The sequence below is a fragment of the Pseudophryne corroboree genome, chromosome 11, assembly GCF_028390025.1.
Source record: "Pseudophryne corroboree isolate aPseCor3 chromosome 11, aPseCor3.hap2, whole genome shotgun sequence".
NCBI lineage: Eukaryota > Metazoa > Chordata > Amphibia > Anura > Myobatrachidae > Pseudophryne > Pseudophryne corroboree.
Window position 1 is genome coordinate 109,809,376 of NC_086454.1, and position 26,442 is coordinate 109,835,817.

Here is a 26,442-nt window from a genome sequence, read left to right on the forward strand (position 1 = left end):
CTCCGTACGTCGTCTTGAAGATTCTCAAAGCGTTAGAGAGGTTCACTGCACACAGAGAGCACTTAATCGTTCTATGGTATGTGTTATTATAGCTGTATATGAAATCTTGTAAAACATCTATATATCTGTAAGTGTTCTGTGCTGTGAAATAGCGCCACACCCGTGTTTTTAAAATCCTATTGAAGCGTTCTATAGCAGTCGCTTTCACATTGTTATTGGTTGTGAAATGTTGTATGTCGTATTTTTCTAACACTTTTTTTAGGATCTTGTTTAGAAACTCTTTACCGTGATCAGTTTGCAACTTCTTTGGTACGCAACCCTGTTGGAATATTTTTTCAAAAGCACTAGCGACTGTTGTAGCATTCTTGGTTGTTAGACCGACAGCCCACGCTCTCTTAGTGAAAATATCGATAATCTCCTATATATTTGCCCAGTGACTGTGCCTGGCCCTCTAACGCTGGGTGGAGTCACAGTGGTGGGCGGAGTTAGCAGCTCCTCCCCTGTCCCAGCACACCACTAGCAGGACGGAGCTGCAGACACATAATCCGCCCACCAGCCACATACGCGCACGCAGGGGGGGTTTCCGAGTACCTAGAAACTAGAGATGAGCGCCGGAAATTTTTCGGGTTTTGTGTTTTGGTTTTGGGTTCGGTTCCGCGGCCGTGTTTTGGGTTCGACCGCGTTTTGGCAAAACCTCACCGAATTTTTTTTGTCGGATTCGGGTGTGTTTTGGATTCGGGTGTTTTTTTCCAAAAAACCTAAAAAACAGCTTAAATCATAGAATTTGGCGGTCATTTTGATCCCAAAGTATTATTAACCTCAAAAACCATAATTTCCACTCATTTTCAGTCTATTCTGAATACCTCACACCTCACAATATTATTTTTAGTCCTAAAATTTGCACCGAGGTCGCTGTGTGAGTAAGATAAGCGACCCTAGTGGCCGACACAAACACCGGGCCCATCTAGGAGTGGCACTGCAGTGTCACGCAGGATGGCCCTTCCAAAAAACCCTCCCCAAACAGCACATGACGCAAAGAAAAAAAGAGGCGCAATGAGGTAGCTGTGTGAGTAAGATTAGCGACCCTAGTGGCCGACACAAACACCGGGCCCATCTAGGAGTGGCACTGCAGTGTCACGCAGGATGTCCCTTCCAAAAAACCCTCCCCAAACAGCACATGACGCAAAGAAAAAAAGAGGCGCAATGAGGTAGCTGTGTGAGTAAGATAAGCGACCCTAGTGGCCGACACAAACACCGGGCCCATCTAGGAGTGTCACTGCAGTGTCACGCAGGATGTCCCTTCCAAAAAACCCTCCCCAAACAGCACATGACGCAAAGAAAAAAAGAGGCGCAATGAGGTAGCTGTGTGAGTAAGATAAGCGACCCTAGTGGCCGGCACAAACACCGGGCCCATCTAGGAGTGGCACTGCAGTGTCACGCAGGATGTCCCTTCCAAAAAACCCTCCCCAAACAGCACATGACGCAAAGAAAAAAAGAGGCGCAATGAGGTAGCTGTGTGAGTAAGATAAGCGACCCTAGTGGCCGACACAAACACCGGGCCCATCTAGGAGTGTCACTGCAGTGTCACGCAGGATGTCCCTTCCAAAAAACCCTCCCCAAACAGCACATGACGCAAAGAAAAAAAGAGGCGCAATGAGGTAGCTGTGTGAGTAAGATAAGCGACCCTAGTGGCCGACACAAACACCGGGCCCATCTAGGAGTGGCACTGCAGTGTCACGCAGGATGTCCCTTCCAAAAAACCCTCCCCAAACAGCACATGACGCAAAGAAAAAAAGAGGCGCAATGAGGTAGCTGTGTGAGTAAGATAAGCGACCCTAGTGGCCGACACAAACACCGGGCCCATCTAGGAGTGGCACTGCAGTGTCACGCAGGATGTCCCTTCCAAAAAACCCTCCCCAAACAGCACATGACGCAAAGAAAAAAAGAGGCGCAATGAGGTAGCTGTGTGAGTAAGATAAGCGACCCTAGTGGCCGACACAAACACCGGGCCCATCTAGGAGTGGCACTGCAGTGTCACGCAGGATGTCCCTTCCAAAAAACCCTCCCCAAACAGCACATGACGCAAAGAAAAAGAAAAGAAAAAAGAGGTGCAAGATGGAATTGTCCTTGGGCCCTCCCACCCACCCGTATGTTGTATAAACAGGACATGCACACTTTAACCAACCCATCATTTCAGTGACAGGGTCTGCCACACGACTGTGACTGATATGACGGGTTGGTTTGGACCCCCACCAAAAAAGAAGCAATTAATCTCTCCTTGCACAAACTGGCTCTACAGAGGCAAGATGTCCACCTCATCATCATCCTCCGATATATCACCGTGTACATCCCCCTCCTCACAGATTATCAATTCGTCCCCACTGGAATCCACCATCTCAGCTCCCTGTGTACTTTGTGGAGGCAATTGCTGCTGGTCAATGTCTCCACGGAGGAATTGATTATAATTCATTTTAATGAACATCATCTTCTCCACATTTTCTGGATGTAACCTCGTACGCCGATTGCTGACAAGGTGAGCGGCGGCACTAAACACTCTTTCGGAGTACACACTTGTGGGAGGGCAACTTAGGTAGAATAAAGCCAGTTTGTGCAAGGGCCTCCAAATTGCCTCTTTTTCCTGCCAGTATAAGTACGGACTGTGTGACGTGCCTACTTGGATGCGGTCACTCATATAATCCTCCACCATTCTTTCAATGGGGAGAGAATCATATGCAGTGACAGTAGACGACATGTCCGTAATCGTTGTCAGGTCCTTCAGTCCGGACCAGATGTCAGCATCAGCAGTCGCTCCAGACTGCCCTGCATCACCGCCAGCGGGTGGGCTCGGAATTCTGAGCCTTTTCCTCGCACCCCCAGTTGCGGGAGAATGTGAAGGAGGAGATGTTGTTGACAGGTCGCGTTCCGCTTGACTTGACAATTTACTCACCAGCAGGTGTTTGAACCCCAGCAGACTTGTGTCTGCCGGAAAGAGAGATCCAAGGTAGGCTTTAAATCTAGGATCGAGCACGGTGGCCAAAATGTAGTGCTCTGATTTCAACAGATTGACCACCCGTGAATCCTTGCTAAGCGAATTAAGGGCTCCATCCACAAGTCCCACATGCCTAGCGGAATCGCTCCGTGTTAGCTCCTCCTTCAATGTCTCCAGCTTCTTCTGCAAAAGCCTGATGAGGGGAATGACCTGACTCAGGCTGGCAGTGTCTGAACTGACTTCACGTGTGGCAAGTTCAAAGGGCATCAGAACCTTGCACAACGTTGAAATCATTCTCCACTGCGCTTGAGACAGGTGCATCCCACCTCCTATATCGTGCTCAATTGTATAGGCTTGAATGGCCTTTTGCTGCTCCTCCAACCTCTGAAGCATATACAGGGTTGAATTCCACCTCGTTACCACTTCTTGCTTCAGATGATGGCAGGGCAGGTTCAGTAGTTTTTGGTGGTGCTCCAGTCTTCTGTACGTGGTGCCTGTACGCCGAAAGTGTCCCGCAATTCTTCTGGCCACCGACAGCATCTCTTGCACGCCCCTGTCGTTTTTTAAAAAATTCTGCACCACCAAATTCAAGGTATGTGCAAAACATGGGACGTGCTGGAATTGGCCCAGATTTAATGCACACACAATATTGCTGGCGTTGTCCGATGCCACAAATCCACAGGAGAGTCCAATTGGGGTAAGCCATTCCGCGATGATCTTCCTCAGTTGCCGTAAGAGGTTTTCAGCTGTGTGCGTATTCTGGAAACCGGTGATACAAAGCGTAGCCTGCCTAGGAAAGAGTTGGCGTTTGCGAGATGCTGCTACTGGTGCCGCCGCTGCTGTTCTTGCGACGGGAGTCCATACATCTACCCAGTGGGCTGTCACAGTCATATAGTCCTGACCCTGCCCTGCTCCACTTGTCCACATGTCCGTGGTTAAGTGGACATTGGGTACAGCTGCATTTTTTAGGACACTGGTGACTCTTTTTCTGAGGTCTGTGTACATTTTCGGTATCGCCTGCCTAGAGAAATGGAACCTAGATGGTATTTGGTACCGGGGACACAGTACCTCCAACAAGTCTCTAGTTGGCTCTGCAGTAATGATGGATACCGGAACCACGTTTCTCACCACCCAGGATGTCAAGGCCTCAGTTATCCGCTTTGCAGTAGGATGACTGCTGTGATATTTCATCTTCCTCGCAAAGGACTGTTGGACAGTCAATTGCTTGGTGGAAGTAGTAAAAGTCGTCTTACGACTTCCCCTCTGGGATGACCATCGACTCCCAGCAGCAACAACAGCAGCGCCAGCAGCAGTAGGCGTTACACGCAAGGATGCATCGGAGGAATCCCAGGCAGGAGAGGAATCGTCAGAATTGCCAGTGACATGGCCTGCAGGACTATTGGCATTCCTGGGGAAGGAGGAAATTGACACTGAGGGAGTTGGTGGGGTGGTTTGCGTGAGCTTGGTTACAAGAGGAAGGGATTTACTGGTCAGTGGACTGCTTCCGCTGTCGGCCCAAGTTTTTGAACTTGTCACTGACTTATTATGAATGCGCTGCAGGTGACGTATAAGGGAGGATGTTCCGAGGTGGTTAACGTCCTTACCCCTACTTATTACAGCTTGACAAAGGGAACACACGGCTTGACACCTGTTGTCCGCATTTCTGGTGAAATACTTCCACACCGAAGAGCTGATTTTTTTGGTATTTTCACCAGGCATGTCAACGGCCATATTCCTACCACGGACAACAGGTGTCTCCCCGGGTGCCTGACTTAAACAAACCACCTCACCATCAGAATCCTCCTGGTCAATTTCCTCCCCAGCGCCAGCAACACCCATATCCTCCTCATCCTGGTGTACTTCAACACTGACATCTTCAATCTGACTATCAGGAACTGGACTGCGGGTGCTCCTTCCATCACTTGCAGGGGGCGTGCAAATGGTGGAAGGCGCATGCTCTTCACGTCCAGTGTTGGGAAGGTCAGGCATCGCAACCGACACAATTGGAGTCGGACTCTCCTTGTGGATTTGGGATTTCGAAGAACGCACAGTTCTTTGCGGTGCTACTGCTTTTGCCAGCTTTAGTCTTTTCATTTTTCTAGCGAGAGGCTGAGTGCTTCCATCCTCATGTGAAGCTGAACCACTAGCCATGAACATAGGCCAGGGCCTCAGCCGTTCCTTGCCACTCCGTGTGGTAAATGGCATATTGGCAAGTTTACGCTTCTCCTCCGACAATTTTATTTTAGGTTTTGGAGTCCTTTTTTTACTGATATTTGGTGTTTTGGATTTGACATGCTCTGTACTATGACATTGGGCATCGGCCTTGGCAGACGACGTTGCTGGCATTTCATCGTCTCGGCCATGACTAGTGGCAGCAGCTTCAGCACGAGGTGGAAGTGGATCTTGATCTTTCCTTAATTTTGGAACCTCAACATTTTTGTTCTCCATATTTTAATAGGCACAACTAAAAGGCACCTCAGGTAAACAATGGAGATGGATGGATTGGATACTAGTATACAATTATGGACGGGCTGCCGAGTGCCGATACAGAGGTAGCCACAGCCGTGAACTACCGCACTGTACTGTGTCTGCTGCTAATATATAGACTGGTTGATAAAGAGATAGTATACTCGTAACTAGTATGTATGTATAAAGAAAGAAAAAAAAACCACGGTTAGGTGGTATATACAATTATGGACGGGCTGCCGAGTGCCGACACAAAGGTAGCCACAGCCGTGAACTACCGCACTGTACTGTGTCTGCTGCTAATATATAGACTGGTTGATAAAGAGATAGTATACTCGTAACTAGTATGTATGTATAAAGAAAGAAAAAAAAAACCACGGTTAGGTGGTATATACAATTATGGACGGGCTGCCGAGTGCCGACACAGAGGTAGCCACAGCCGTGAACTACCGCACTGTACTGTGTCTGCTGCTAATATATAGACTGGTTGATAAAGAGATAGTATACTCGTAACTAGTATGTATGTATAAAGAAAGAAAAAAAAACCACGGTTAGGTGGTATATACAATTATGGACGGGCTGCCGAGTGCCGACACAGAGGTAGCCACAGCCGTGAACTACCGCACTGTACTGTGTCTGCTGCTAATATAGACTGGTTGATAAAGAGATAGTATACTCGTAACTAGTATGTATGTATAAAGAAAGAAAAAAAAAACACGGTTAGGTGGTATATACAATTATGGACGGGCTGCCGAGTGCCGACACAGAGGTAGCCACAGCCGTGAACTACCGCACTGTACTGTGTCTGCTGCTAATATAGACTGGTTGATAAAGAGATAGTATACTCGTAACTAGTATGTATGTATAAAGAAAGAAAAAAAAACCACGGTTAGGTGGTATATACAATTATGAACGGGCTGCCGAGTGCCGACACAGAGGTAGCCACAGTCGTGAACTACCGCACTGTACTGTGTCTGCTGCTAATATAGACTGGTTGATAAAGAGATAGTATACTCGTAACTAGTATGACTATAAAGAAAGAAAAAAAAACCACGGTTAGGTGGTATATACAATTATGGACGGGCTGCCGAGTGCCGACACAGAGGTAGCCACAGCCGTGAACTACCGCACTGTACTGTGTCTGCTGCTAATATAGACTGGTTGATAAAGAGATAGTATACTCGTAACTAGTATGTATGTATAAAGAAAGAAAAAAAAACCACGGTTAGGTGGTATATACAATTATGGACGGGCTGCCGAGTGCCGACACAGAGGTAGCCACAGCCGTGAACTACCGCACTGTACTGTGTCTGCTGCTAATATAGACTGGTTGATAAAGAGATAGTATACTCGTAACTAGTATGACTATAAAGAAAGAAAAAAAAACCACGGTTAGGTGGTATATACAATTATGGACGGGCTGCCGAGTGCCGACACAGAGGTAGCCACAGCCGTGAACTACCGCACTGTACTGTGTCTGCTGCTAATATATAGACTGGTTGATAAAGAGATAGTATACTCGTAACTAGTATGTATGTATAAAGAAAGAAAAAAAAACCACGGTTAGGTGGTATATACAATTATGGACGGGCTGCCGAGTGCCGACACAGAGGTAGCCACAGCCGTGAACTACCGCACTGTACTGTGTCTGCTGCTAATATATAGACTGGTTGATAAAGAGATAGTATACTCGTAACTAGTATGTATGTATAAAGAAAGAAAAAAAAACCACGGTTAGGTGGTATATACAATTATGGACGGGCTGCCGAGTGCCGACACAGAGGTAGCCACAGCCGTGAACTACCGCACTGTACTGTGTCTGCTGCTAATATAGACTGGTTGATAAAGAGATAGTATACTCGTAACTAGTATGTATGTATAAAGAAAGAAAAAAAAACCACGGTTAGGTGGTATATACAATTATGGACGGGCTGCCGAGTGCCGACACAGAGGTAGCCACAGCCGTGAACTACCGCACTGTACTGTGTCTGCTGCTAATATAGACTGGTTGATAAAGAGATAGTATACTACTAATATTATATATACTGGTGGTCAGGTCACTGGTCACTAGTCACACTGGCAGTGGCACTCCTGCAGCAAAAGTGTGCACTGTTTAATTTTAATATAATATTATGTACTCCTGGCTCCTGCTATAACCTATAACTGGCACTGCAGTGCTCCCCAGTCTCCCCCACAATTATAAGCTGTGTGAGCTGAGCACAGTCAGATATATATATACATTGATGCAGCACACTGGGCTGAGCAGTGCACACAGATATGGTATGTGACTGAGTCACTGTGTGTATCGTTTTTTTCAGGCAGAGAACGGATATATTAAATAAAACAAACAACTGCACTGTCTGGTGGTCACTGTGGTCGTCAGTCACTAAACTCTGCACTCTCTTCTACAGTATCACAGCCTCAGGTCAATCTCTCTCTCTCTCTCTCAACCCTAATCTAAATGGAGAGGACGCCAGCCACGTCCTCTCCCTATCAATCTCAATGCACGTGTGAAAATGGCGGCGACGCGCGGCTCCTTATATAGAATCCGAGTCTCGCGAGAATCCGACAGCGTCATGATGACGTTCGGGCGCGCTCGGGTTAACCGAGCAAGGCGGGAGGATCCGAGTCTGCTCGGACCCGTGAAAAAAACATGAAGTTCGTGCGGGTTCGGATTCAGAGAAACCGAACCCGCTCATCTCTACTAGAAACCCCCCCTGGTCTCCGATCCATCGGCGCTCCCGTCCAAATTTTTTTTTTTTAAATGAGGAGAAGCTTATGCAGCAGCTCCCTCCTCTTTACACTGTCCGAGTGACAATGTGAACCTGGCTGCTGCCGCTGCTGGCTGCCTGTAGGGGGAGCTGCAGCGGAAGCGCGCAGCTCCTCTCAGGCAGTTCAAGGGGCCATGAGACAGAGCTACGTGAGGCAGTGTCTGCTGTTTTCGGCTCCCACTGTAGTGTAAGGTGAGGAGGGGGTTCTGTTCAATGTTAATGGATGTGTGTATTGCTATGTAAAATGTATAGTGTGTGTGTGTATTAATGTATGTATGTATGCTAAGTACATGTATAGTGTGTGTGTGTAACTATGTATGTTTGCTGTGTGCATATATAGTGTGTGTATGTATATATGCTGTATGCATGTGTACTGTGTGTGCATGTATACTGTGTGTATGTACAGTATGCTGTGTGCATGTATAGTGAGTAACTATGGCCCTCATTCCGAGTTGATCGGTCGCAAGGCGAATTTAGCAGAGTTACACACGCTAAGCCGCCGCCTACTGGGAGTGAATCTTAGCTTCTTAAAATTGCGACCGATGTATTCGCAATATTGCGATTACTAACTACTTAGCAGTTTCAGAGTAGCTCCAGACTTACTCTGCCTGTGCGATCAGTTCAGTGCTTGTCGTTCCTGGTTGACGTCACAAACACACCCAGCGTTCGCCCAGGCACTCCCACCGTTTCTCCAGCCACTCCTGCGTTTTTTCCGGAAACGGTAGCGTTTTCAGCCACACGCCCCTGAAACGCCGTGTTTCCGCCCAGTAACACCCATTTCCTGTCAATCACATTACGTTCGCCGGAGCGATGAAAAAGCCGTGAGTAAAAATACTTTCTACATAGCAAAGTTACTTGGCGCAGTCGCAGTGCGAACATTGCGCATGCGTACTAAGCGGATTTTCATTGCGATGCGATGAAAAATACCGAGCGAACAACTCGGAATGAGGGCCTATGTATGCTGTGTGTGTATGTATATATGCTGTATGCATGTGTACTGTGTGTTGTGTGCATGTATACTGTGCGTGTGTGGCTGTGTGCATGTATACTATGTTTGTATGTTTGCATGTATATTGTTAGTATGTATACTGTGTGTGTATGATGTGTGCATGTAAACTGTGTGTGTACACATGTATGCTGTGTACAGTATGTGTGTATGTCTATGTACAGATGTTCTATGTGTGTGTGTGTGTGTGTATATATATATATGTATGTGTGTGTGTGTGTATGTACGTATGTATATGTGTATATATATATATATATATATATATATACGTACAGCTTGTGCAGTGTGCTGGCTACTCAATTACGAGCACACACACACATACACGCGCGCGCACGGAAACCCCCCCATGAAAATCCTGCGTTTGCCACTGAGCCAAAAGCCACCAGGGCATGGACACCCCACACTGCCAGGTAACCACAGACCCCTCCCGTGCCACCTACACCCCAATTCCACCCGCACCACCCCCCCCAAACCCCCCTCAAGCAGCCACTGACAGCCCAGACACCCCCGACCCCGACGCCTGCATAACTCACCAGCACACACTGCCCAGCCTAACCCACCGCACCCACCCGCCGCACAAGCCAGCACCTCCCACAGCCATCCGCGCCACGGACACGGTGGCTGGGCCCTGCCGCCCGCACCACGGCCGACCAGACAGCCGCAGCCCGCACCACCCCTCCCGCCCTCCACACCCCCCCAACGCCAGCTCCCGCACTGCAGCCGCGCCTGGGACCCACTGTCCCGCCACACGCCGTCCGCACAACGGATGAAGAGATTGCAGTTACGGCGCAGCATCACCCGCGCCTGTAACTGCTGCCGCTGCCATACACATCAGGAGGGACGGGTGGCGCAGGAGAAGGCTTCATAGCCCCCCCTGCGCCGGTACAGACACCCGCTGCCTCCTCCGCACACCGAACACAACGCTGCCTCCCACCATCCCCAGATTCCCGGACTGTACACCACAGGGCCTGGGTTGCCGGCTCCACAGGCCAGAGACGGGGGACAGCGCACCTGCTAATGCGGCCGCTACACCAACTTCACAGGTGAGGGTGCACAGGCAGCTCCGCCTCTCTGCGTCCCCTCCCTGCCGCCCCCCGCGTCTCTGCGTCCCCTCCCTGCCGCCCCCCGCGTCTCTGCATCCCCTCCCTGCGTCTCTGCATCCCCTCCCTGCCGCTCTGCGTCCCCTCCCTGCCGCCCCACTTCTCTGCATTCCCTCGCTGTCGCCCCGCGTCTCTGCGTCCCCTCTCTGCCGCCCCGCGTCTCTGCGTCCCCTCCCTGACGCCCTGCGTCCCCTCCCTGCCGCCCTGCATCCCCTCCCTGCGTCTCTGCGTTCCCTCCCTGCCGCCCCGCGTCTCTGTGTTCCTTCCCTGCCGCCCCGCGTCCCCTCCCTGCCGCGTCTCTGCGTTCCCTCCCTGCCGCCCCGCGTCTCTGCGTTCCCTCCCTGCCGCCCCGCTTCTCTGCATTCCCTCCCTGTCGCCCCGCGTCTCTGCGTCCCCTCCCTGCCGCCCCGCGTCTCTGCATCCCCTCCCTGCCGCCCCGCGTCTCTGCGTCCCCTCCCTGCCGCCCCGCGTCTCTGCGTCCCCTCCCTGCCGCCCCGCGTCTCTGCGCCCCCTCCCTGCCGCCCCGCGTCTCTGCATCCCCTCCCTGCCGCCCCGCGTCTCTGCGTTCCCTCCCTGCCGCCCCGCGTCTCTGCGTTCCCTCACTGCCGCCCCGCGTCTCTGCGTTCCCTCCCTGCCGCCCCGCGTCTCTGCGTTCCCTCCCTGCCGCCCCGCGTCTCTGCATTCCCTCCCTGCCGCCCCGCGTCTCTGCGTCCCTTCCGTGCCGCCCCGCATCCCCTCCCTGCCGCCCCGCGTCTCTGTGTCCCCTCCCTGCCACCACGCGTCTCTGCGTCCCCTCCCTGCCGCCCGCATCTCTGCGTCCCCTCCCTGCCGCCCGCGTCTCTGCGTCCCCTCCCTGCCGCCCGCGTCTCTGCGTCCCCTCCCTGCCACCCGCGGCTCTACGTCCCCTCCCTGCCGCCCGCGTCTCTGCGTCCCCTCCCTGCCGCCCCACGTCTCTCTATTCCCTCCCTGCCGCCCAGCGTATCTGCGTCCCCTCCCTGCCGCCCGCATCTATGCGTCCTCTCCCTGCGTCTCTGCTTCCACTCCCTGACACCCGCGTCTCTACGTCCCCTCCCTGCCGCCCACGTCTCTGTGTCCGCTCCCTGCAGCCCCACATCTCTCTATCCCCTCCCTGCCGCCCGCGTCTCTGCGTCCCCTCCCTGGTACCCCGCGTCTCTGCGTCCCCTCCCTGCCGCCCCGCGTCTCTACCTCCCCTCTCTGCCGCCCGCATCTCTGCGTCCCCTCACTGCCGCCCGCCTCTCTGCGTCCCCTCCCTGCCGCCCGCCTCTCTGCGTCCCCTCCCTGCCGCCCGCATCTCTGCGTCCCCTCCCTGCCGCCCGCATCTCTGCGTCCCCTCCCTGCTGCCCCGCGTCTGTGTCCCTTTCCTGCGTCTCTGCGTCCCCTCCCTGCCGCTCCACCTCTCTGCGTCCCCTCCCTGCCGCCCCGCGTCTCTGCGTCCCTTCCCTGCCGCCCCGCGTATCTGCCTCCCCTCCCTGCCGCCCCGCCTCTCTGCGTCCCCTCCCTGCCGCCTCTCTGCGTCCCCTCCCTGCCACCCCACATCTCTGCGTCCCCTCCCTGGTACCCTGCGTCCCCTCCCTCCCCGCGTCTCTGCGTCCCCTCCCTGCTGCCCGTATCTCTGCCTCCCCTCCCTGCCGCCCCGCGTATCTGCCTCCCCTCCCTAAGCCCCGCCTCTCTGCGTCCCCTCCCTGCCGCCTCTCTGTATCCCCTCCCTGCCACCCTGCATCTCTGTGTCCCTGCCCTGCGTCTCTGTGTCCCCGCCCCGCATCTTTGTGTCCCCTCCCCGTCTGTCTCCTCCCCGCCGCCCCGCGTCTTTGTGTCCCCTCCCCGACGTCCCGCGTCTCTGCAGGGGTTAAAGGGGCGCAGCCCCTTCCGATGGTGTGAAGAGCGCCCGTAGGGTGCGATGAAGCACCTAGTGGTTAATATATATTTAAAGCTGTACTTTGCGAGGTCTATGAATGAGACCAGATTGCATTGCCACTGCTGATTTATATCCGATACGCATATCATGTTCCTTTTATAGGTTTTTCGTGCCGGCTTATGCAGCGTATAAATACCTTGTTGTAACCATTTTTTAACATCGCTTCTTTTAAACATGTCTTTATTCGCCTTATAATATTTATCAACGCCGCAATAACTTCTTGGGTTTAACAAAGTGTAATATGCTTTTTTCATCAGCTTTTTTTCGGTTAGCCATTTAATTTATGAGCTGATTGTCTAAGGGCTGAAATTTTTTCTCAATAGTAAATCAATGATCTTTTGATATTAGTTTTATATCATGTGATATCAGTTTTATATCAAACACAATTAAAAGGGGGCGGGGCTATAACAGGAGGCGTGGTACCTGTCTACTAGTGTTCCTTTCTCTGATTCCACCTCCTCTTCGCTACCTCTCTCAGTTGGAGTACCGCAAGGCTCAATCATAGGTCCTCTGCTTTTCTCTATACCACATCTCTTGGCAAACTAGTCAACTCTTTCGGATTTCAGTACCATCTGTATGTGGATGATACTCAAATCTACCTATCCTTCCCAGATTTGTCACCATCTGTATTGGGCCATGTCACTTGGATGTCATCTCACCACCTCAAACTTAATATTTCCAAAACAGAATTAATTATATTTCCACCAGCTAATAGTAGTTACCAACCTGATATCTCTATCACTGTTGAGAACTCGGCAATCATCCCTACTCCACAAGCTCGCTGCCTAGGTGTCATTCTTGACTCTGATCTGTCCTTTGTTCCCCACATTCAATCTGTCTCAAGATCATGTTACATACATCTAAGAAATATATCCAAAATACGACCATATCATCCACAAGACACAGCAAAAACTCTAAACCATGCTCTCATTATCTCCCTCATTGATTATTGTAATAATCTCCTGACCGGTCTTCCCAAACATGGGCTCTCACCACTACAATCTATTTTGAATGCAGCTGTGAGGCTAATCTTCCTCGCTAGAGGTTCATCATCGGCAGATCCGCTCTGTCAGTCCCTCCATTGGTTACCGGTATTCTACCGTATTAAATATAAAATACTTTTACTGACATACAAGGCTATTAACCAAACTGCACCAACCTACATCTCTTCACTCATCTCAATATATCTCCCTATCTGACCTCTCCGCTCTGCACAAGACCTGCGTCTCTCATCCACATGCATTACTTGTTCACACTCAAAATTACAGGACTTTATACGGACTTCACCCACTCTGTGGAATGCCCTCCCATGCACAATAAGACACGCCTCTAGTCTCCAAACCTTTAAACATTCCCTGAAAACTCACCTCTTCAGACAAGCCTATTAAATTCCAGACCCACCCACATAACCTTCAGTGCTTCCCTATCCAATTACATCCTCTCTGTACAGTACACATAACATCACATATCTTGTCTTTCTTTACTCTCACACCCTCCTGACACTTGGCCAACATTGCGGGGTGATCATATCATACAATCCATTAAGAACCTAGCAATCTGGTGGACCATTATGCAATAGATAGCATCTATCCTTGTGTATCAATGCCTATTTCCCTATAGATTGTAAGCTTGCAAGCAGGGCCTTCCTAGCTCTATGTCTATCTGTTTTTACCCAGTTTTGTTTCTATTACTGTTGTTCTAATTGTAAAGCGCAACCGAATATGCTGCGCTATATAAGAAACTGTTAATAAAAATTAAATAAATAATAAACAACTTCAGATGTAGGTGTAACATGTCAGCGTACCTGTAATTTCACACCCATCTAGTTGCGACCTGTCTGGTAGTCCTGTTCTTATTTGCCGCGACGCCTGCTGAAATCTGCTTGGAACACCTGTATAGGATTTGGTCAGAAGGATGGAGATACCCCAGGACAGACAATACCCCCCAGGTGTAAAAGGATAACTACGGTGGGACACGGTAACAAAGGTTTATTGTAGTCACCATTTCAGGTGGTTTGAGTTGGTTATTAAACCTAATACGTTTCAGAAAGGCACTTACCTTGTATCACATATCATTTGTATAGTAAACATAAACATATCAATACGTCAACATAAGTGCTTTACAGAACATCAATACTGAAACTGTAATTTAGAAAAGCTGGTTCAGGAATATTCAAACAGTATACTAATAAGCCACTAGATGGCGTTGTCGGTCCATCAAAGGGAGTCTCTGACTACAAAATCCTGAGACGTTCGGGTATAAGTTTATGCGATTCACAAAAAGTTGCCAGATATAGAAACATAGGGGGTCATTCCGAGTTGTTCGCTCGTTATTTTTTTCTCGCAACGGAGCGATTAGTCGCTAATGCGCATGCGCAATGTCCGCAGTGCGACTGCGCCAAGTAAATTTGCTATGCAGTTAGGTTTTTTACTCACGGCATTACGAGGTTTTTTCTTCGTTCTGGTGATCGTAATGTGATTGACAGGAAGTGGGTGTTTCTGGGCGGAAACTGGCCGTTTTATGGGTGTGTGCGAAAAAACGCTACCGTTTCTGGGAAAAACGCGGGAGTGGCTGGAGAAACGGAGGAGTGTCTGGGCAAACGCTGGGTGTGTTTGTGACGTCAAACCAGGAACGAAACTGACTGAACTGATCGCAGATGCCGAGTAAGTCTGGAGCTACTCAGAAACTGCTAAGAAGTGTCTATTCGCAATTCTGCTAATCTTTCGTTCGCAATTTTAATAAGCTAAGATTCACTCCCAGTAGGCGGCGGCTTAGCGTGTGCAAAGCTGCTAAAAGCAGCTTGCGAGCGAACAACTCGGAATGACCCCCATAGAAACATAGAATTTGACGGCAGATAAGAATCACTTGGCCCATCTTGTCTGCCCCTTTTTTATTTTATCCTTTAGGCAATCTCAACCCTTTTTTAACCTTAATTCTTTGTAAGGATATTCATATGCCTATCCCAAGCATGTTTAAATTGCCCTACAGTCTTAGCCTCTACCACCTCTGATGGGAGGTTATTCCACTTATCCACTACCCTTTCTGTGAAGTAATTTTTCCTTAAATTTCCCCTGAACCTCCCCCCCTCCAGTCTCAATGTATGCCCTCGAGTTCTAATACTTCTTTTCCTTTGAAGAATGTTTCCCTCCTGAACTTTAAGACCCTTGATATATTTGAAAGTTTCTATCATGTCCCCCCTTTCCCTTCTCTCCTCCAAACTATACATGTTAAGATCTTTTAGCCTTTCCGGGTAAGTTTTGTGATGTAGGCCATGCACCATTTTAGTTGCCCTTCTTTGTACACTCTCTAATGTATTTATATCCTTCTGGAGATAGGGTCTCCAGAACTGGACACAGTATTCCAGATGGGGCCGTACCAATGACCTATACAGTGGCATTATCACTTCTTTTTTCCTGCTACTGATTCCTCTCCCTATGCAACCAAGCATCTGACTTGCCTTTCTCATTGCTTTGTTGCATTGCTTTCCTGCCTTCAAGTCACTTGAAATAATGACTCCTAAATCTCTTTCCTCCTCAGTAGTTTCCATTATAGTACCCTTGATACTATACTTAGCCTTTCGGTTTTTGAGACCCAAGTGCATGATTTTGCATTTTTTAGCATTAAACTGTAGTTGCCACGTTCTTGACCATTTCTCAAGCCTACCTAGGTCATTAATCATTTGTTTGACCCCTCCCGGTGTGTCTACCCTGTTGCATATCTTTGTATCATCTGCAAAAAGGCATATCTTCCCTCCAATACCATCTGCAATGTCACCAACAAAGATATTAAAGAGAACTGGACCAAGTACAGATCCCTGGAGTACTCCACTGGTAACATTTCCCTCCATAGATTGCACTCCATTAACTACGACAGTCTGTTTCCTACCCTGCAACCAGGTTCTTATCCATTTAACTGATTTATAATCCACCCCCAGGCTTTCAAGTTTATTTAGCAGTCTGCGATGTGGGACAGTGTCAAATGCCTTACTAAAGTCTAGATATGCTACATCTACAGCTCCCCCTTGATCTATTATTTTCATCACAGAGTCAAAAAAGTCAATAAGATTTGTTTGTGTTACGCACACCAGTGCTAACAGGAGTATACCGGTGTATGAACAGAGAGGGAAGCGAAGCAAACAAACTCACAGACAGTATAACATAACATACACAGGAGGTGATGGAATAACTAATAAACACAAAGTGAACGGAGAAGCCCAAAGGCTCAGGAATTGGGTGTCTCCCTAGTGTCAGGAATGCTCAGATGGAATAGAGCGGACAATGAAGCGATGTGTAGTGATTTAACATGTGGAGCACCTGAAATGATGTTGCTAAGAGCAACAGAAAAAACCCCAAAGGGTTACCAACGGGTGTGGGAATAAACTCCTTGGTCAGAGATAGAAATATAGACACAAGGAGAGTATCCACAATCCTAACCCCCACTTGCAGGGCACAGGTTCAGCTTACTGCCACTAAACTGACACCTGGACGCCCTGCACAGTGAGGGAGGATTAAGCAAGCAGGTCTGAGAGTACAGCCGCAAACCTGCTGGGTTCACAGAATAGCAAAAGAACCCCAGCAGGTCAAACAACTGACTCCAGTCTTACTGCTAGGTCCGGATTGGCAGAATGAAGTACCGAATCCCAAGGCCTATTCGCAGTAAGCAACAAGTAAATACAAAGTCACACAGTACTAGCTAACTCTCTGGAACTGACTAACAAACAAAGATTCAGCAGCATTTGCCTAGCCTGAGAGGATGGTTTATATAGCAGGTGCTGTCCACGCCCCACTCAGACCTCACAGACTGTGAGCACAAAACCAGTGCCGGATTCCCTGCCGTGCACAGAGCCTGTAACCACTACACAGTAAAAACCCGGACCGGAGTATCAGCTGCGCTCAGGTTACTTCGCTAACACTTGCCTCCCGGTTGCCATGGTGACATGGCAGCACAGAGCAGGAGATCCTAACAGTACCTCCCCTCTGACGAGGGGTCAAAGAACCCCTACCACCGGGTTTATCGGGGAACTGCGAGAAGAAAGAGCGTATCAGTCTGGGGGCATGAAGATCACAACTGCGCACCCACGACCGCTCCTCCGGGCCATACCCCTTCCAGTGCACCAAAAATGACAGCCGACCCCGAACCATCTTGGAGTCAAGAACCCTTTCGACCACAAACTCCCTCTGACCCCGTATCAGAAGAGGAGAAGGTCTTCCACTGGAAGAAGGATTACTAACCGCCAGTTTTAAAAGGGAACAATGAAATGTTTTATTGATACCCAATGAACGGGGCAGATCTAACTGAAATGCCACCGGATTGATAACCCTGGTGATCTTATAAGGGCCGATGAACCGGGGGCCAAGCTTATGAGATGGCTGTCTCAACTTCAAATTCTTGGTGGACAACCAGACGAAGTCTCCTAATTTGAAGCTGCAGGGTCTTCTCCGCTTATCAAAAACCCTTTTGGTCACTAATGACACAGACACAAGGGCTTTCTTCACTTTCCTCCAAATACCCCTAAGGGCCGAAACAACAGAGGAACCACCAGACGTGGAATCCAGGGGGTCAAAAGAATTGGCCTTAGGATGATGCCCATACACACAAAGGAAGGGAGAGATCCCTGTAGCAGAGTGAGCCGCGTTGTTATAGGCAAACTCCGCCATGGACAGATGAGCAACCCAGTCAGTATGACACTTGGAGACATAACACCTGAGGAACTGCTCCAAGGACTGGTTCACCCTCTCAGTCTGCCCATTAGACTGTGGATGGTAGCCTGACGACAAGCTCACAGAAATCTGGAGATCAGAACAAAATGCCCTCCAGAATTTGGCCACAAACTGGGATCCACGGTCAGAGACCACATCAAGTGGCAACCCGTGGAGGCGCACAACATGCTGCATAAATAACTCAGACAGGCGTCTGGCCGATGGCAACCCAACCAGTGGAACGAAATGCGCCATCTTCGAAAACCTGTCAACGACAACCCAAATGGCTGTCATCCCCGATAATTTGGGCAAGTCCACCACAAAATCCATGGAAATGTGGGTCCATGGCTTAGACGGAATAGAGAGTGGATGTAATGGGCCGACAGGAACCCATCTAGGAGTTTTATTTCGGGCACAAACGTCACATGCCCGAACCCACTGATCCACATCCCTAGCCACTGAGGGCCACCACACCGCCCTGGACAGCAACTCCCGAGTTCTGGCAATACCCGGATGCCCTGCCGACCTCTTGGCATGGAATTCCAGGAACACTCGCTGTCTTAACCTAGGAGGCACAAACAAGAGACCTACCGGAAGGTCTGGAGGAGCCTGCTCCTGTGCTCTAAGGACTAATGACAAGAGGTCCTGGGTAATGCCCACTTTAATACATGATGGGGACACAATGGGCAATGGCTCCTCGGTGGTCTCTTGAACTGGAGCAAAACTCTGCGAGAGCGCATCAGCCTTGATGTTTTTTGACCCAGGGCGATATGTTATCAAAAAATTAAAGCGAGCAAAAAACAAAGCCCATCGTGCCTGCCTGGCATTGAGCCGCTTCGCTGACTCTAAATATGCCAGATTCTTATGGTCGGTGAGAATTGAGACCACAAACTTAGCCCCCTCAAGCCAGTGTCTCCACTCCCCGAGTGCATTCTTTATAGCCAACAATTCCCGGTTACCCACATCATAATTCATCTCAGCAGACGAAAATTTACGGGAAAAGTAAGCACAGGGATGAAGGCGATTATCAGACACCCCCATCTGAGAGAGCACTGCCCCAATACCTATCTCAGAGGCATCCACTTCTACCACAAAAGGACGCTCTGGATCTGGGTGTCGCAGCACCTTGGCCGAGACAAATGCCCTTTTGAGACGGGCAAAGGCCGCTTTGGCCTCACAAGACCAGTGAGCAACATCCGCCCCTTTCTTAGTGAGTGCCACCAAGGGGGCCACTATAGACGAAAATCCAGCGATAAACCGTCTATAAAAATTCGCAAAGCCCAGAAAACGCTGAAGCGCCTTCAAACTAGTGGGCTGCACCCAATCCAGGACTGCCTGTACCTTAGAACCCTCCATTTGGAAACCTTCTGAGGAGATAATATACCCTAGAAATGCGATTTGCTGGACTCCAAACTCGCACTTCTACAGCTTTGCCCCAAGCTGGTGGTCTCTGAGTTTCTGGAGGACTAAGCGTACATGCTTCCGATGTTCCTCCAGGGAATGAGAGAAGATTAGGATGACATCTAGATAAACAACTAAGAATCTATCCAAATATTCCCTGAGCACATCGTTCATGAATTCCTGGAAGACTGCCGGGGCATTAGAGAGCCCAAAAGGCATCACCAAATATTCATAATGCCCTGAGTGGGTATTAAAGGCAGTCTTCCATTCATCCCCCTCTCTTATTCGGATTAGATTGTAAGCACCGCGTAGGTCAATCTTAGAAAAAATGGTGGCAGTACGAAGCTGGTCAAACAAAACCGAAATGAGAGGCAGTGGGTACGAGTTTTTAATCGTGATACGGTTCAATTCCCTGAAGTCGATGCAGGGTCGCAACGAACCGTCCTTTTTACCCACGAAAAAGAACCCCGACCCAAATGGGGACTGTGAGGGTCTGATAAATCCCTTAGCCAAGTTCTCCTGAATGTACTCTGCCATAGCCTGAGTCTCAGGACGTGACAGAGAGTACAACCTGCTCTTGGGAAGCTTAGCATCCGGCAACAAATCAATGGCACAGTCATAGGGGCGATGGGGAGGTAATACCTCCGCAACTTTTTTGGAGAACACATCCGCAAAATCTGCATAACATCCTGGCAATCCTGGCAAACTTAGCTGCGAGAGCCTGACTGGAAGGCTCAAGCAACTCCTGAAACAATCACTACCCCAACTAAGAATCTCCCCAGAGACCCAGTCAAATTGAGGGTTGTGGGCCCTTAACCAGGGTAACCCCAAAACCAATGGGGCAAAAGAACAGACAGTCACATAAAAAGACAATTTTTCAGAGTGTGTGGCTCCAATAAACAAAGGAATTTGGCTGGTGCAGGAGGTAATTTTACCCTGGGACAATGGTTCCCCGTTTAACCCACAGATCTCAATCTCTGATGCCAAAGGTACTGAGGGAACAGAATGTTCCAGGGCGAATTGACGGTCCATGAAAACCCCATCGGCCCCACTGTCAACAAAGGCCTCAGTCTTGACAGTTTGACCGAGGATCTCCAAAGTCACCGGAATGAGAAAAGTCTTTTTAGGAAATTCTGACTTCTGGCCTGACAGGATATTTCCCATCACCCTCAGGCCCTGAAGTTTTCCGGTTTTTCTGGGCATGATACTACAACATGACCTTTATTCCCACAGTACAAACACAAACCCTGCTGTCTCCTCCGCGTATTCTCACGCGAGGAGAGGCGGGTAGCCCCAATCTGCATAGGCTCCTCGGAATATTCCTCAGAGTCTGAGGTTCCCTTGGGAAAAAAGAAAACTGCGGTCTCCCTTTCAAGCCTACGCTCTCTCAGCCGTCTATCCACCCGGATGGATAACTGCATGAGCTGATCTAAGCTATCAGGCGAGGGATATTGTACCAGTTGGTCCTTTATCTGGTCAGAAAGGCCCCTTCGGTACTGGTTTCTCAGGGCTGGGTCATTCCACTGGGTATCATGAGCCAACCTCCGAAACTCCGTACTATAAACCTCAGCTGGCCGTCGCCCTTGCTTAAGAACCGTAATCTGAGCCTCGGCTGAAGCCATCTTGTCAGGGTCATCATACAAAATGCCCAGTGCCGTAAAAAAAAGCATCAACACTTTTAAGCGACGGACAGTCAGGCTGTAACCCATATGCCCAGACCTGTGGGTCTCCTTGTAGCAAGGAAATCACCATGCCCACCCGCTGAATCTCCGACCCAGAAGACTGGGGCCTAAGCCTGAAATATAGCTTACAGCTCTCCTTGAAACAAAAGAACTGCGAGCGATCTCCAGAAAAACGATCCGGGAGATTTACTTTCGGCTCCTTAACCCCTGAACTTGCCGCTGCTGCTGCGGGAGCTCCGCTAGCGGCCTGCGGGGTGTTCATTTTAATGGACATCTCATTAAATTGTCGAGTCAGGACCTGCACCTGATCGACCACCTGTTGCAAAGTATTTTGAGGGGTATGCTCCATATTCCCACAAAATTTCAACAGGAGTAAGGCTGCTGAATATGTTACGCACACCAGTGCTAACAGGAGTATACCGGTGTATGAACAGAGAGGGAAGCGAAGCAAACGAACTCACAGACAGTATAACATAACATACACAGGAGGTGATGGAATAACTAATAAACACAAAGTGAACGGAGAAGCCCAAAGGCTCAGGAATTGGGTGTCTCCCTAGTGTCAGGAATGCTCAGATGGAATAGAGCGGACAATGAAGCGATGTGTAGTGATTTAACATGTGGAGCACCTGAAATGATGTTGCTAAGAGCAACAGAAAAAACCCCAAAGGGTTACCAACGGGTGTGGGAATAAACTCCTTGGTCAGAGATAGAAATATAGACACAAGGAGAGTATCCACAATCCTAACCCCCACTTGCAGGGCACAGGTTCAGCTTACTGCCACTAAACTGACACCTGGACGCCCTGCACAGTGAGGGAGGATTAAGCAAGCAGGTCTGAGAGTACAGCCGCAAACCTGCTGGGTTCACAGAATAGCAAAAGAACCCCAGCAGGTCAAACAACTGACTCCAGTCTTACTGCTAGGTCCGGATTGGCAGAATGAAGTACCGAATCCCAAGGCCTATTCGCAGTAAGCAACAAGTAGATACAAAGTCACACAGTACTAGCTAACTCTCTGGAACTGACTAACAAACAAAGATTCAGCAGCATTTGCCTAGCCTGAGAGGATGGTTTATATAGCAGGTGCTGTCCACGCCCCACTCAGACCTCACAGACTGTGAGCACAAAACCAGCGCCGGATTCCCTGCCGTGCACAGAGCCTGTAACCACTACACAGTTAAAACCCGGACCGGAGTATCAGCTGCGCTCAGGTTACTTCGCTAACACTTGCTTCCCGGTTGCCATGGCGACGTGGCAGCACAGAGCAGGAGATCCTAACAGTTTGGCATGATCTCCCACCAGTAAATCCATGCTGTTTTGGATCCTGTAAGTTGTTTGATTTAAGATATTGCACTACTCTTTCTTTTAATAGTTTTTCCATTACCTTCCCTACTACTGATGTAAGGCTTACTGGTCTGTAGTTACTTGCTTCTTCCTTGCTTCCACTTTTGTACAGTGGAACTACATTTGCTCTTTTCCAGTCCTCTGGAATAGCACCTGTATTTAGTGACTGGTTAAATAATTCTGTTAAAGGTGTAACCAGCACATCCTTTAGCTCTTTGAGTATCCTTGGGTGTATCCCATCTGGTCCCATTGATTTATCCACTTTTAGTTTTGAAAGTTCTGTTAGGACCTTCTCCTCTGTAAATGTATTTTCATCTACCTTATTTTTATGAATGTCCTTGCAACTTAACTGTGGCCCCATCCCTTCTTCTGTAGTAAATACTGAGCAAAAATAATTATTTAGGTGATCTGCTATTGCCTTGTCTCCCTCCACCAAATGCTCACTCTCTGTCTTAAGTCTTATTATTCCTCCATTTGATTTTCTCCTTTCACTTATATACTTAAAAAAAGTTTTGCCCCCTTTATCTACTGACTGGGCCATTTTCTCCTCAGCTTCTGCCTTTGCACGTCTGATCACTTTCTTAGCATCCTAACGTCTGTCCAGATACACCTCTTTATCGTTATTATTTTGAGTCTGTTTGTATTTCCTATAAGCCATCTTTTTTGCTTTCACACTAGTTGATACTTCTTTTGTGAACCACACTGGCTTCCTTTTCCTGGTGCTTTTCCTAACCATTTTGATACAAAGGTCTGTTGCACTTAGTATTGCACTTTTCAGTTTTTTCCACCTCTCCTGCACTCCTTCCAAGTTCCTCCAGTCTGCCAATGAATCACTTAAACATCTCCCCATTTTTGCAAAGTCAGCATTTCTAAAATCCAACACCTTTGTTTTTGATATTAGGATTACTTTTCCACTGGTTAGTTTGGTAAACCCTGCACACAATGAACAGTATTAGTAACTTTGATTGGGAAGTCTTGGAACAACCACAACTGGTATTTTAAGGTACGGACAACTCATGCCCATATGTACCCTTGGACTCATATATTGGCTGTAAATCTGGCTCTGGTGCTAGCCAGTGCCTCCTGAGCCATTTAGGTTACTGCACGTCCCTGGGACAACTAGGTCCAACGGGGAGATAATGAAGCCGCTCAGACTGTCCCACTGGGATCACCTCCCTTGATACGACTTGGTAAGGGTGCATACAACAAAGGGAATGCAGATTGGCAGTACCACTCCTCTAAAGTCAGTACGTCTCTGTGTTTATATAACTGCGTGGACATGTAACTACTGTGAGTAGGGTAGTTGCTCAGGGCTGTGATGGCCCAGGCACTGTGTTGGCTCAGAATCCTGTCTATAAGAAAGTCTCTACAGCCACAGAGGAGATATATGCCCTCATTCCGTGTTGATCGCTCACTATCTACTTTTTGCAGCCGTGCAAACATATAGTCGCCAACCACGGGGGAGTGTATTTTCGCTTTGCAAGTGTGCGATCGCATGTGCAGCCGAGCGGGATGAAAAAGTTTTTTGCAGTTTCTGAGTAGGTCTGAACTTACTCAGCCCTTGCGATCACATCAGCCTGTCGGGTTCCGGAATTGATGATAGACACTCGCCCTGCAAATGCCTGGACATGCCTGCATTTTCCCTACCACTCCCAGAAAACGGTCAGTTGACACCCATAAACGCCTTCTTCCTGTCAATCTCCTTGCAATCGTTTGTGCAAATGGATTCGTCACTAGAAGCATTTCACAGCAACAATGCTGTTTGTACTCGTACGACGCGCGTGTGCATTGCGGTGCATACGCATGCGCAGTAGTAACCTGATCGCTGCGCTGCGAAAAACAGCAGCGAGCGATCAACTCGGAATGAGGGCCATAGTTATTATGGATGCGCAGCTCCTGTTATAGCGCTGACAGGTATAGCAGGGGTTACATAAGCAGTGTGTCCCTTGATCAGCAGGAGTGAAAGGAGGGGGATTGGAAGGACTGTCCATGTGGTGGCTACCTGTACTCTGATCCTCCTCCGTCTGGTCAGCACAGCTCCTCTGTCCTGAGGCTCTCTCTCTCCAGTGCCCGTACACACAGCTCACTGCAGTCCCACTGTCCTCTGATTGCGGCGTCTCTCCTCGGCTCCACGCACACTGCATAATGCTTCTCCATCCAGCTCAGCAGCAGCAGCACCACGTGTCTCCTCCCTTGTCAGCGGCAGCGTGACCCTTCTCCTATCTGCACGCTGCTTCGCTCCCCTATCTGGTACTAGCTCCGGCGGCAGCGTATTCTACTCTTCACCCGGCAGCCCAGTGTGACATCACCCTGCATGGCCGGCGCCAACTCTGCCTCCAGCTTCCCTCACTCCAGGACCCGTTTTCCATGGCACTGGGTCCTAATGCTCTCCCAGTAGCAATCCTGCCGGCTGTAGTTGCTTCGCAACGGAAGGTACATTAACCCTTTGCAGGTTTCCTAGCAGGGGCTGGGGGAGCATTTACTAGGGCATCATATAGGTATGCATGCACAGAATATATATGCAGAATATCAAATTCAGTATGTGCCTTGCAGAGCATAAGATTGATAAGGAGATTTATGGTAGACTTACCATAGTTAAATCTCTTTCTACGAGGAACACTGGATTCCACAGGGAATAGCATCGGGGTGTAGAGTTGGATCTTGATCTGAGGCACCAACAGGCTAAAGCTTTGACTGTTCCCGGGATGCACTGCACCGCCTCCTCTATAGCCCCGCCTCCAGGCACTGGAGCTCAGTTTCGTTAAGCAGTCCAATGCAGTAGCAGGTAAAATAGTGATGGTAGATGTTAGCCATATAGAACCACATTCTCACGACAGGAGAAGGTACCAGCGGCTAATGTCATACAAACCCAAAGAACCTAAGTGCGTCAGGGTGGGCGCCCTGTAGAATCCAGTGTGCATCGCAGAAAGAGATTTAACTATGGTAAGTCTACCATAAATCTGCTTTTCTGCAGCGGGATATACTGGTATTCCACAGGGAATAACATCGGGGATGTCCTAAAGCAGTTCCTCATGGGAGTAGGATGCACTGTAGCAGGTACAAGAACCTGGCGTCCAAAGGAAGCACCCTTGGAGGTGGAAATATCAAAGGCATAGAACCTGATGACCGTGTTCACTGAGGACCATGTAGTCGCCTTGCAGAATTGTTCTGGGGACGCGCTACGGCGGGCCGCCCAAGAAGGTCCAACAGACTGAGTAGAATGGGCCTTAATAGCAGCAGGAGCTGGGAGCCCAGCCTGCGCATAAGCTTATGCACTCACCATTCTAATCCATCTGGCCAATGTTTGCTTATTCACAGGCCAGCTACGTTTGTGAAAACCAAAAACGAGAGCCTGTACCACATCCAAAAACCACTCTTTGGAAGATAAACCAGGAGAGAAAAAGGCTGGAACCACAAGCTCTTGATTAAGGTGGAAAGATGACACCACCTGGGGTAGATAATCAGGGCGAGTTCTAAGAACTGCATGGTCATGGTGAAAAATCAGAAAGGGTGGACGACAGGACAAAGCGCCTAAGTCCGACACCCTCCTAGCAGAGGAAATAGCCAACAGAAAAACGACCTTAAGCATAAGGCATTTAAGGTCCACAGAGTCAAGAGGTTCAAATGGAGACTCTTGCAGGGCATTCAGTACAACAGACAGACCCCATGGAGCCACAGGAGAGACATAGGGAGGTTGAATCCATTAAACACCCTGAGTGAAAGTATGAACGTCAGGAAGAGATGCAATTTTTCTCTGATACCACACCAACAAGGCAGATATATGAACCCTATAATAAATCCGGTTTATGGGCTTCTAACATAGTTTGAATGACCGCCTCAGAGAATCCTTTGGCCCTCAGGAGTGAAGCTTCAAGAGCCACGCCATCAAAGCCAGTCGTGCCAGGTCCTGGTACACACAAGGGCCCTGAATGTGGAGGTCTGGTCATTGAGGAAGTTGAAGAGGACGCTCTATAGAGAGACCCTGCAGGTCTGAGAACCAATACCATCTGGGCCATGCTGGAGCGACTAGAAGTAGTATTCCTCCTT

The 26,442-nt window shown here is 49.2% G+C and overlaps 1 long non-coding RNA gene across 2 annotated transcripts in view; it reads right to left on the reverse strand.

The window, feature by feature from the left end:
- Positions 1-26,442, reverse strand: part of LOC134969036 (uncharacterized) — a 60,632-nt gene that overhangs the window by 25,813 nt on the left and 8,377 nt on the right. For both annotated transcript variants that reach the window (XR_010189380.1, XR_010189379.1), the window contains exon 3: positions 14,073-14,159. This is a non-coding gene — a long non-coding RNA (uncharacterized LOC134969036). The remainder of the gene's footprint in view (positions 1-14,072; positions 14,160-26,442) is intronic.